The sequence below is a fragment of the Tasmannia lanceolata genome, unplaced genomic scaffold (assembly GCF_043159265.1).
Source record: "Tasmannia lanceolata isolate RefF3 unplaced genomic scaffold, GAP_Taslan_0.1 ptg000002l, whole genome shotgun sequence".
In the NCBI taxonomy this organism is placed as follows: Eukaryota; Viridiplantae; Streptophyta; class Magnoliopsida; order Canellales; family Winteraceae; genus Tasmannia; species Tasmannia lanceolata.
In genome coordinates, this window is record NW_027518679.1 from 17,447,199 (window position 1) to 17,459,947 (window position 12,749).

A 12,749-nucleotide genomic window follows, 5' to 3' on the forward strand; every position below is an offset into this window, starting at 1 on the left:
GGAAGTATCCTGGTAAAATAAAAATCCCATGTTTGGTTATGTGGGAGAAAAAAATACCCTAGGAGATATGGTGGGAAAAAAAAAAACCTTTGTATGGTTGCTTGAATTGTTGGGTAGAAAAAAATTCTTCTCAAGCTGTATTGGTCTTTTTTTCTTTGTACAGGGGTGCAACTCGGATCAGGTTCAACCTGAAAAAAAAGAAGTCGGGTTGAGTTTGGGTTAGGTTCGGGTTGAGTTCGGGTTGAGGGCTTGGGGCTTGGGGCTTGGGCAACCCGACCTGACTGAAATTTACTAAGCTTAAAATCTCGGGTTGGGTCGGGTTGAACTCGGGTCAGGTTTGGGTTGGAGTTGCACCCCTACAGGATATAGATTTTCTGTGATGGTTTCAATGATAGTTTTAGAGGTAAAAGTGCAAGTAGGCCCACTTCTCAACAATCCAAATCATTTATTTGCTAAGGATCCATTTGTTTTGGATTTTGAGAATAGTCCCAAAGTTAGGAGTCTCAGTATGCTCCTGTATTGCTCGAAAGGAAGTCTTATTGGACCCTAAAGGAATTCATTCGTCCTGGTGGCTTTCCGCAGTCACTTGGGACTGAGAATTCTACTGAAAAAAGGCAAATTGGTTTTTGATATCAATCTGTCTATATAGCATATGCTAGGCATGTTTCTTTTGGATGTCCTTCACTTTTTCTAGGAAAAAAATTTATTGAAAAAGTTTTTCCACTAGAAAATTGGTTTTGCCACCTATGAAATTTCTTTTGGACGCTGGTAGCTTTTAATTTTTAATTATGATTATGTTTTGTTGCCAACTTTAACTAATTCAGTTTTACGGGGTTTTAAATTTTGACCGAAATCCAAAATTTCGGGTTTCGGTTGAGACCGACGAAATTGGCTTCTTTGTTTGAGTTTAAATTATTTATAAAACTCTTGGTTATTCTTAAAAGTATTATTGTTTTCAGTTGGATTACGGATCTTTTTTGATATGGTGATGTTTTTGACCGGATTGACTGATTCACCAAGCATTTCGTCTCTATCCCTTCCTGTTGCTGAGGATGAGAAGTAGACCTGGCAAAAAGTGACCCGGACCCGCGGGTCCACCCGGCCCGCACGTAAATTTACGGGTCCGGGTCACCTGTTGGTGACCCGTTAGAAATTGACCCGCGGGTCCACCCGGCCCGTCAAAAGTGGGCCGGGTCGGGTGGACCCGCGGGTGCCTGTAAAAAAGTGCAAAAGACGGTTTTTTTTACTTTTTTCCGTAGTTTTCTCGGTAATTGTCATATTTTATATGTAATTTTTTTACTTTTGACCTTTTTACGGTAATTTTTCATTTCAAACTTAGAAATTCTGAGAATATTTCAAAAATCCGTAATGATTACTTCTCTTTATTCTCTTTGTTGCTAGCAACCTTTGCCCTAGACCGTACTTCACCCAATCTTTGCAGCAAAGGAGGGGCTACAAGCCGAAAAATAGCCCAGGAGAAGGTGGCTAGCAAATCCCTAAATAAATAAAAAACTCTTAAAAAATACGTCAAAAATCCGGGTGACCCGCGGGTCGACCCGGCCCGTACGGGCCGGGTGCGGGTCCAATGTCAATGACCCGTAGAATTTTCCGGGTCACTTTGACCCGGCCCGTTTGACCCGGACCCGTACGGGCCGGGTCAAATCCGGCCCGGCCCGCCCGTTTGCCAGGTCTAATGAGAAGTGCGCATGGGGATTCCCCGGAGTGACTGAGGCAAATAAAGTGGATAATTAGTGTATGATGATGGGGCGAGAATTCATCTTTCCATAGTTAGAGAACATTCCAACTATCATCACTTGAAAAACAGGCAAATGAATGAATGAAACAATGGATGATTCAATATTTTGTTTGGACATCACATTATCTATTTATTGGATTGTGCTATATGTAGAACATAGGAGTAGATTGTTGGGTATATAGTATAACCCTAATTATGTTCTAATATAAGCCCAATAAGATAATGGACCGGTGTAGTGGGCCTACATGGGGTTGAGTCCATTAACCAGTCAATAACCCTAGTGTATCTCTATATATAGGAGCTGGTTCAGCTGAAAACCGAAATTTCGTACCATTATTTGATTTCGATAGATTTCGTCTGCTGAAATTTCAGTTTCTGTGAGGACTGAAACGCATTTTGAAACCAAAATTTAATACCTTGGTTTTACCTACTATTTCAGTGATTATTTTCACTCATCTGAAATAGTGGAAAAATGAAATTAAGCCTAGACTGAATCCACCGTTTTAACTACTCTGTTGGATCCCACTTTCTGTGTTCGATCATGGTCACCACGTTAGCTGATCGAATGGATCCCTGGGATCATGCAGACCATTTTACAGATCATGTCTTGATTATGGGGCCCACCATCTCCACCTAAACGACTAGGGCTAGGGATCTATCCGATTAGTTAAAATGGTGGTCCTGGCCGATTTACACGTCTTGATTCTGTACGCCGCCATCTCCGCAGAAACAATGCATAGGGTAGGGCCCACAAACCAAGGAATAGGGAGGGGGCCTGCGATTTTGCACCTCATGTTTTGATAGGGTGGAGCCCACCATTGGATCCGTGATAGCATTGGCCAAGAATGCTAATGATATCTACTAAACATGTTTAGGGCTGCAAATGAGCCAAGCCGAGCCGAACTTTAGGGTGTTCGTGCTCTGCTCGCTTAGTTTGAGCGTCGGCTCGTGTTCGGCTAGTGTTCGTGACGAGCTTTTTACTATGGGCTCGTGCTCGGCTCGCCAAAATTCAACAAAGTTCAAGCTCGGCTCGGCTCGGCTCGTTTAGTAAAGGAACGAGTCCGAGCTGAGTTTTTAGCAAGTTGAGCCGAGCCAAGCTCGAGCTTGGTTGGGTTCAGGTTTAGCTCGTTTAGTAAACACATCAAATAAATTCCATTAAGTTATATATATATATATATATATATATATATATATATATATATATATATAGAGAGAGAGAGAGAGAGAGAGAGAGAGAGAGAGGAAAGTGAAGCTACACCGCCGGTGTAGCTAACTTAGCTACACCGCCGGCTTAAAATACAATGGGCCCACATTGTTTTGGTGATCCAAACCATTCATTTGATTGGCCCTCACATAGATAGGGTGTCCACCAAAAATCAGCTCCATAGGATCATCCCAACCCTAGCATTTGTGGAGGCAAAAATAAACGTGTAAAAACCTTCACAAATTTGTCCATTTTTGCCTCCACAAATGCTAGGGTTGGGATGATCCTATGGAGCTGATTTTTGGTGGACACCCTATCTATGTGAGGGCCAATCAAATGAATGGTTTGGATCACCAAAACAATGTGGGCCCATTGTATTTTAAGCCGGCGGTGTAGCTAAGTTAGCTACACCGGCGGTGTAGCTTCACTTTCCTCATATGAGGAAAGTGAAGCTACACCGCCGGCTTAAAATACAATGGGCCCACATTGTTTTGGTGATCCAAACCATTCATTTGATTGGCCCTCACATAGATAGGGTGTCCACCAAAAATCAGCTCCTTAGGATCATCCCAACCCTAGCATTTGTGGAGGCAAAAATGGACAAATTTGTGAAGGTTTTTACACGTTTATTTTTGCCTCCACAAATGCTAGGGTTGGGATGATCCTATGGAGCTGATTTTTGGTGGACACCCTATCTATGTGAGGGCCAATCAAATGAATGGTTTGGATCACCAAAACAATGTGGGCCCATTGTATTTTAAGCCGGCGGTGTAGCTAAGTTAGCTACACCGGCGGTGTAGCTTCACTTTCCTCATATATATATATATATATATATATATATATATATATATATATATATATATATATATATATATATATATACGAACATAACCGAGCTTTAAAGCTCGGCTCGGCTTTATGAACCGAGCCTAAAAAGTTCACGAGCTTGTCCAAACCGAACTATACAAAGCTCGAGTTCGGCTCGTTTATTTGACGAGCCTAATTTTTGGGCTCGGGTTCGGCTCGTTTAGTAAACGAACGAGCCCAAGCCAAGCTTTTAATGAGCCGAAACCAAACATGTTCGTGATCCAGCTCTGTTCATTTGCAGCCCTAAACATATTCTTTTCCTTTGTCATTTGTTTTCTTTCCATGGAAAAAATTTGACGGAAAACTTTTTTTATTGAAACTTTGTTTATGCAAGGGCTCCCTTGTATCTGTCATTGCTCCTATAATATATACTAAACATGTTTCTTTCTGTGGTTTTTCATTTTCTTTCCATGGAAAATTTTTAATGCGAAACTTTTTTTCATAGAAAATATTTACTAGACTCTTTTATGTGGATTTTTTACACCCCATGCATGCATACAAGGGTGAGGCCCATAATTTTACAACACATGTTTTGATACCGCGAGGCTTATCATTTTACACATGTATAGCATGAGTGGGGCCCAACATTTTACAACTCAGGTTTTAATATGGTAGGGCCCACCATCTCCAACCAAATCCATGCATTAGGGTGGGACCCACCATTTTATATCATGTTTTGATGCACACCAATTCCGTTTGTGCATCGAGTGGAGCTTACCATTTTACCTCAGGTTTTGATCGGGTGGGTCCCCGATCTCCACCCCTCGCCCATGCATAGGGTCGAGCCCCACCATTTTGCACCTCATGGATTGATAGGGTAGGGCCCATTGTTTTACTCCTATTCAAACATAGAAAGATTCTAAGACTACCAAAACAGGTTATTTTTTGTCAAATGACCAATGAAGAGTATCACTCGCGTACATAGTAGAGACCAAACTACTTTTTTTTGTGGTGCATAGAACATATAAACATATATTGTAGTTCTCAAATCATTTTCCTTTATTTCATTAAGGAGATTCTATAGGATGCTCAATAGGACATGCTCGTGCAAGAGGCACTGCCCTTGATTTTTGATCTTACAACAGCCCCCTTTTTCATCTTTTTAAGGGGCTACTGTTGGATCAAATATCAAGGGTGGTGCCCCCCTTACACGAACATGCCGGATTGGGCACTATATAAGTTCTCTTCATTAAATAACAATAAGAGAATTCTTCAAATAGATGATGGATTGCTTGAACCATACAATATAGCGGCCTATTTCATAACAATTAAGTATTCTTCTTGCCTCAACCATTTCCAACCGATTTTGCATGAATTATGCATGCACAATATTCCATGACAGTAAATGTGCTTTACATGGCAAAACCACTAATAGAGCAATGCATTTGGTGTGATAGAGCACTAAAGCTAAACCAAACTTATTATTCTGGCATGAGTAGTCCTTATAAATGTTCATGACTCCGTCCGTTTACTATTGTAGGTTAAGTTCAAATGAAATTAGAAAGGAATGCAAGTAGTTGAAGTACTCGTGTTACAAGTTCAATTGAGATATTGGAAGAAACCAGGTAAATATTTTACTTTTTCTTTGTCACCCATGCTTTGTTTCTAGTCTCTCTCCCTCTATCTGTTTATTTCCGTTGTCATTCGTCTTTTTTCCAAGAAAATTTGTTTGGAAAAGTTTTCCTCCTATAAAATCTCCCCACTAACGAAATCGATGTTGCTAATTTATATCCCTACTAATTTTCCCTCCGACAAAATTGCCCTTATAAATTCAGTTTTGCCCACTACTAATTACGTGAAGCCAAAAAGTTTTATTCCTATAAAATCTTCCCACCAACCAAATCAGTTTTGCTAATTTTTCTCCCTACACAATCATACTAATTTGACAACCTACAGAATCGCTCCCGGAAATTTAGTTTTGCCCAGCACTAATCACATTTTGCCATAACTAATTGAACTTCCCACGAGCTTTCAATTTTTGATTTTGCCGCTCGCTTGCATCTATCTAATAAAAGAGAAACATCCCATAACTATCTTTGCTACCCCTTCCCCTTTCTCTCCCCTTACCACCCACCTCCCTCTTTCTCTCCGTCCTCAGCTTTGCATATGTACGTACTTAATTTTTGAATACTAATTGCATTGCTGTTGTGGTTTTCTATAAATAAGGTGGATCAAAGTTAAAAGATCTCTTGGCTGCAATCCAAACATGTGTTCTCATCCAATTTGAGATTGTAAACTTTCTTCCTATGTCTTCAAACTTCTCTTCAGGTTTATCCCTTCTCCTCTGCTTCTTTTTCTCGTTCTCTGAGATTCAATTGTAGTAAAACCTCATATATTTATGTGCTTTTGAGAGAATATGTTGAAATGCTTAGTCTTTTTCTTTTCTTTTCAGTTATTCTTGTAGTTTTCTGTAAATCAAGTGGAGCAAAGTTAACGGATTTCTAGGGTATGATCCTAATAACGGATTTCTTGGGTATGATGCTAACAAGTGATCCATCCATCCGGTCTAAGATTGCAAAATTTCTTCCTCGATTGAACTGTATCTGTTTTTTGACCATGATACGTTTTTGTGGCTCATGATACGCTGGGTCCATTGCCAAAAATGCATGTCAAATAAAAATTAATAATTGGTTTTGGGCTCAGGTAATGAAGAACCCAAATCACAGATCCATATCACTAGACGTAATTTCATTGAGAGGAGAGTTTGGCTTTCAAAACGTGCCCAAAGTGGATGCAAATTATCCTACAGGGAGTTCGAATATATCATCGCCCAATGAAAAAAAGGCAATATTTTTGCCCATAAAGCACATTTCCCTCAAGTCTCTCATTCTCTCACCCTCCTTACCTCTCTGGCCCTCTCTCACCACATTATAAACTATTTTTCCATGGAAAAAAAAATTCATGCTGCCAAACATGGTGTTAATATTCCAGAGTCTAGACCCCTCTAATTTCGACCCTGATCTCAATCGCAATGAAAGAAAAAATTCACACACTCAGCCATTGTGGATATCCTTTTACCCATATACTAAAAAAAGAACCCATGCAAGCTTAAATTTTTTTGCCTATCCTGGTTTTGCTCTCCTATGAATCATGTCATATAAGTAATCATACTAGGGGCATCTTTTATGATTTGCGTTATAAAAGATATCAAACATGTTGATAATTGAGATAGATTTTCTCAGCAGATAGAGACAAGAGAAGCTTGAACATACTCTTTGAGTCAAAAGTCTTTAATTGAATTGTTTCCCAGTATAGTCAAAGTTTTAGAAACTCCAGTCCCCAGCGGAGTCTAGAACCCACTTTTGCAGTTTTCAAACTCAGCGGAATGTAATTCCCTTGTTAAAAGAGTCAATACCCTAAAATTCTTTCAAGTTACTTGAGTTTGGTTTTCAGCAATGATCATGCACTCCCATTTATTCTCAGCAGGAGAAAGCTATTCTATTAATGAACTCGATATAAGATCGATAAACTCATCAATCATGTTTGCAAACCCTTTGGGCCTAAAAAAAAATCTTTTTCTTTGTTAAACCTAAACAAGGGGCATTTTTTTTTAAGAAACAAAAATCTTTTGACTGCTAGTCGGTGAAGTGCCAAGTAGTGGTGCTTCTTGTCGTCCGGTGAAAAGTAGTTTCACCTCGGTATTGAATGTTTGGGAGAGAAGTAGTTTCACCAAATATTCGAATATCCTAATGATTGACAGTGAAATGTCAAGTAGTGACCTATTTAATTGTTGCTTCGCAATGTACCGCTACCTAATGAGTTAGGAGTCAGGTATATCTGCGTGGATTTACAGGGAACTGTTTGGCAGGACCATATAAATCTTGGGTGATTCGCTACCTTGAAAGAGAGGAATCAGAGTTACCCGGATAGCTAAACAGATGGATTTTTAGCAATGGTCTGTATAACTATCGCCTGGTGAAAAGTAGTTTCACTGTAATTTCAGATTGGGCGAAAAGTAGTTTCCCCTTTAATTGAAAGATTGGGCAAAAAGTAGTTTCCCCGTTGATTGGAATATTGGGTGAAAAGTAGTTTCCCTGTGATTTGGAAGATTGGGCGAAAACTCGTTTCCACGTTGATTGGAAGATTGGGCGAAAAGTAGTTTCCCTGTTGATTGGAAGATTGGGCAAAAACTAGTTTCCCCGTTGATTGGAAGATTGGGCGAAAGTAGTTCCCCCTTTTATTAAAAGATTGGGCGAAAAGTAGTTTCCCCGTGATTTCGAAGATTGGGCGAAAAGTAGTTTCCCCTTTGATTGGAAGATTGGGCGAAAAGTAGTTTCCCCGTTAATTGGAAGATTGGGTGAAAAGTAGTTTCCCCGTTGATTGGAAGATTGGGTGAAAAGTAGTTTCCCCGTTAATTGGAAGATTGGGCGAAAAGTAGTTTCCCCGTGGATTGTAAGTCTGAGAGAAAAGTAGTTGCTCATGGATTTTGAAGATTGAGAGAAAAGTAGTTTCTCATGGATATAGAAAGAAGAGAGAAAAGTAGTTTCTCAATGATATGAGAATTTTGGAGAAAAGTAGTTTCTCAGAGATGGAGATTTTAGAAAAAAGTAGTTTCTCAATGATATGAAGATTTTTGGAGAGAAAAGTAGTTTATCGGAGATAGAGTTTTTGGAGAAAAGTAGCTCCTCAGAGATAGTCTTTGGAGAGAAAAGTAATTTCTCAGAGATAGAGTTTTTGGAGATAAGTAGTTTCTCAGATATAAAGATTTTGGAGAAAAGTAGTTTCGCAGAGATAGAGGTTTTGGAGAAAAGTAGTTTCTCGTGGTTACGAAGGTTGAGTGAAAAATAGTTTCCTTTTGATTTTAAATGCTTGTGTGAAAAGTTTTTTTCCTTTGATTTTGAATGGTTGTTTAAAAGTAGTTTCCATATTGTTTGAATGCTTGAGGTGGAAAGTAGTTTCACCAATATGGTTTGTTATGCCGAGTAAATGGATTTGAAAGAGAGGCTATCTCACTGATATGTTATGATATGTTTTGCTGAGTTAGAGTCGGAGAGAGGCTTTTTCATCAATGTTTGCAGAGTTTGAGTGTTGTTGAAAAGCCATTTTACTGTTTTACCCTTATGAATACCATTCTTAGAACCGAAAACCCAAAAGATTTATTTTAGCTTATTTTCGGGCCGGCCAAAATGTGTTATCTTGTTAGCTTTGCCATTCGTGTGACAAGCACACTCTGCCAAAGAGGGGCAACTGTAGACACCCCATTTTGACCGAACCCTAAATCCTTATTTTGAATAAAAATCCTTTAAATAGGTGTTTTAGAGTCCCAAATTGTAGCCTAGAGTAGGTTAGGATCCCATTTAGGTCCCTCTAAAATTTCGTCAAGATCCGTTAAGGTTTGCCTAGCAAATGAGTGTAGTAGATAGTGTAGTGTAAAATAGTGTAGCAGAAGGGGGTGTATTATCCTGGCCAGGGGTTGCCTGAGAAAAATAAAACGTGTGTAATTTGCAGTGAGGGGTATCCCTGGGCAATAGAAAAGGACACAAATTTATTCTTAATATTTCATTAAAACTTTTCTTATGGACCACCTTTTGTCCATCCAAAACAAAGTTTAAGTATGCATAAGGTGGGTTGTCAAAGATAACTAATGGGGGTTAAAAATTAACCCAAATTCCAATAAATAGAAGTGATAAGCCTGATTTTAGAATGAATTAGGGTTTTCTTTGCAAATACTAGAGAGAGAAAGAGTGAGAAATCTTGTGAGAGAAAATAGATCTAGAAACCCTAACTCTCTTCATCTTCCGGCGAGATCTCGTCGGAATCCGGCCAAACTCCGGCTGTCCAACCTCCTTCATATCATTTTCACCCCTATGGTCTTCAAAGCTTTAGATCTTCACCCTGTAACCCTAGATCTATGTTTTAAACCTTAGAACAAACCCTAACTTTTTGTCTTCTCCGGCAAGTTTCGCTGGAATCTGGCGGATCACCATGAAATCCTGCCAAAATTCATTTTTTCGGCTAAATTCTATGATTTTCGGTGGATGAGGCTTCAAATTCTGGCAACCTTAATACAATTCTGGCAATTCTTCATCGATTTCAACACAAGTTGCTAAAATAGGTTGGTTGCTACATTATTTTAGATTTCTATATGTTGTTGATCATGTAAAACTGCTAATATATGCTGTTGATCGTAGAAATTGGATTTTGTTTAGCTTTTCTGGTGTGAATCCGCAAAAACTTTTAACATAAGAGTTGTAGATCATCTTGATTAGATAAATTTCGGTATAACATTCGTTAAAATTGGTGAAGAATTGAATAAGTTACATTGATTTTAAGATTTCAGCTCAAAAAGGGGTTAAAATGAGGATTTTCGTGATTTCTGCTCTTATCCAATAGGAACTAGTAAAAGCTTTAAACATAAAGTTGTTAAGCATGATGTTTAGAACTATTTTTATGTTCATGATATTTTTTGATTTGAAGTGTGTGAAGAGTTATAGTCAAAACAAGTTTCAGTTTCTTGAAATTCTATTTTCTTGAAATTAGATCGGAAATGTCAATTTCTCGGCCATCTTCAGCATGAATTGGCCGGAGTGATGAACTAAGAAAGTTTTCTCCGATCTATTCTCTAAATCTTTGATGTTAAGTACTTTTCTTGAATCTGATATTTTAATGGTTAAAATTGTGATTCAAACTTTCATCTTTCTTGAAAAACTGAGATTCTGAAATCAGATCGGAAATGTCAATTTCTCGGCCATCGCTGGCCAGATTTAGCCGGAGTGGTGAACTAGAAAAGTGTTATTTCATCTATTCTTAAAACTTTACTATTGAGTACTTTTCCTGAATGTTATATGTGAATGGCTAAAATTGCGATTCAAACTATCAGCCGTCTTGAAAAAAAAAACTGAGATTCTGAAATCTGACAGAGAAGCCCATTTTCCGGCCATCTCTGACGAGATTTAGCCAGAGAGATGAACTAGAGACATTTTGTTTAATGAGTACCCTAAAACTTTGTTGTTTTTAGCTTTTAGTGAAAATAAATTTTAGTGTGTGAAAAATTCAATGCAAAATCTCAATTTCAACACTAATGTGCTTTTTAATGGCGATGAGCCGGAAATGACCTTTTTTCGGCCACTTTCGGCCGGAACCAGACGAAGTGGTCAACTGAGAGAATGTCATTCATGATGGGATCTACAGCTTTGAATCATGAGGTCTTTGGTGGTTTTGATGTTTGATAGGTCCAAAATTTAACGGAAAGTGGCATTTTTCACACGATATGACATAATTGTGCAATTTTTTGAAAATCGTGGACAACTTGAGCTCTATTCAATTTTTAATGATTGTTTTGGATGTTTTGAGGTTGGTAGAAAGTCATGAATCATATTTTGGACGTGTTCCATGATTTACTCAGTACTTTTGGATATTTTTTGTGAAAATTGCATGTTTAGTAGACATTTCGCTTCTTTTTTTAAGACTGTTTTGAGCCTATATTGATTCTAATGCTTCTATTGAGATATAATGAGCATGCTAGTAAGTCATAAGTCATATATTGATCAATTTTCATGATTTACTTTGTAGTTTTTAGCATTTTTTGAGAAAATTGCATGTTGCGTTGAGTGCTTTCAAATTTATTTTTTTATGCTAAATGAATGGAACCTATGCTACATGTCAACCTAGACATCTGAACTTCTAGGATCACTTCCAAATCATATCTAGACCTTTCAAATTTCATGAGTCTCATTTTAGGAGACACACTTTGTCCCATTAGAGTGTTTTCCTTTTTTTAGTAGACATGTTTTGTCTCAATAGTTAGTTTTCCATCATAGGAGGCATGCCTTGCCTCATTTATAGAGCTCCTATTTGGAGACAAACCTTGTCTCATTCAGAGAGCTTTCCCTTTAGGAGGCTTACCTAGCCTAATGTTAGAGTTAACTCTTCTTCTAGAGAAAGTCTTTGACTTATTTGCCCCAATTCTTGGTAGCGTTATTAGTGATTCTTTTACTCATTTGCCCCTCATTTTGGTGGCGTTATTAAAGAGTCATTGACTCATTTGCACTCATTCTTTAGTGTTGTTAGCTAGGAGTTTTTTCTTTAAAGTTGTCTTTTTTCTTTATTAGAGACTAGCATAGTCTTATTAGAGCTTTGCTTACTTGGGATTGGGATTTTAGATAGTTTTCTCTGTTCTTGGGACACTAGTTTACTTATTGTGGATCGTCTCTTTGAGACACTAGTTGCTTGTTCGGGATTTTCCCTTTTGATTTAGGACTTTGTCCTAGTTTGTGGTTATGCTTGCGTGTTCCCTTTAAGGTGAAAACATTTAAAGATCCAAAAATATTGGAAAACTTTAAACTCCAAAAACATTACAAACATTTAAAAATCAAAAAAATATTTTAAAACTTTAAAAAATCCAAAGTGTTGTGTTTTTAAGAGCATATTAGGAAAGTTTGTTTCCGAACTACGTTGACTTGATCATCTTCCACGAGGTACGTAGGCAGCTTGTGATTCTCGTCCCAAGTCCAGTCAAACCTTTCAAAATAAACATTTCAAATTTTGTAAATAAATCATTTAACCCTTTTAAAAATACATAAAAATCTTCCAAAATATTATTTTTGAAAAGATCTTCCTCTAGAGTTAGGAGTTTTGTCCTAGATAGAGGATTTTAGAGTTAGGAGTTTGTCTTTGATATGTTGTGTGCATTGATATGTGTTTGTTTTGACTGTTTTGTGTTTGTTTTAGAGTTAGGTATTTATCCTAGCTAGGAGAATGTTAAGCCTCCGTCAGGTCAGTTGGCGATTCACATCGCCGACTGATGATTATGTCTATGATGCGTTAGTAATCCCATTATTTTTCTTAGGACACAGCCTAGTTACACATAGGTTGTAGGAACCACCTGCATTAGCTTAAGGCTAACCTGCATTTAGTTAGGGCATATAGGGTGTCTTAAAATTCATAATTAACTGGAATATAAATAATCGCACAAGAAGCTTT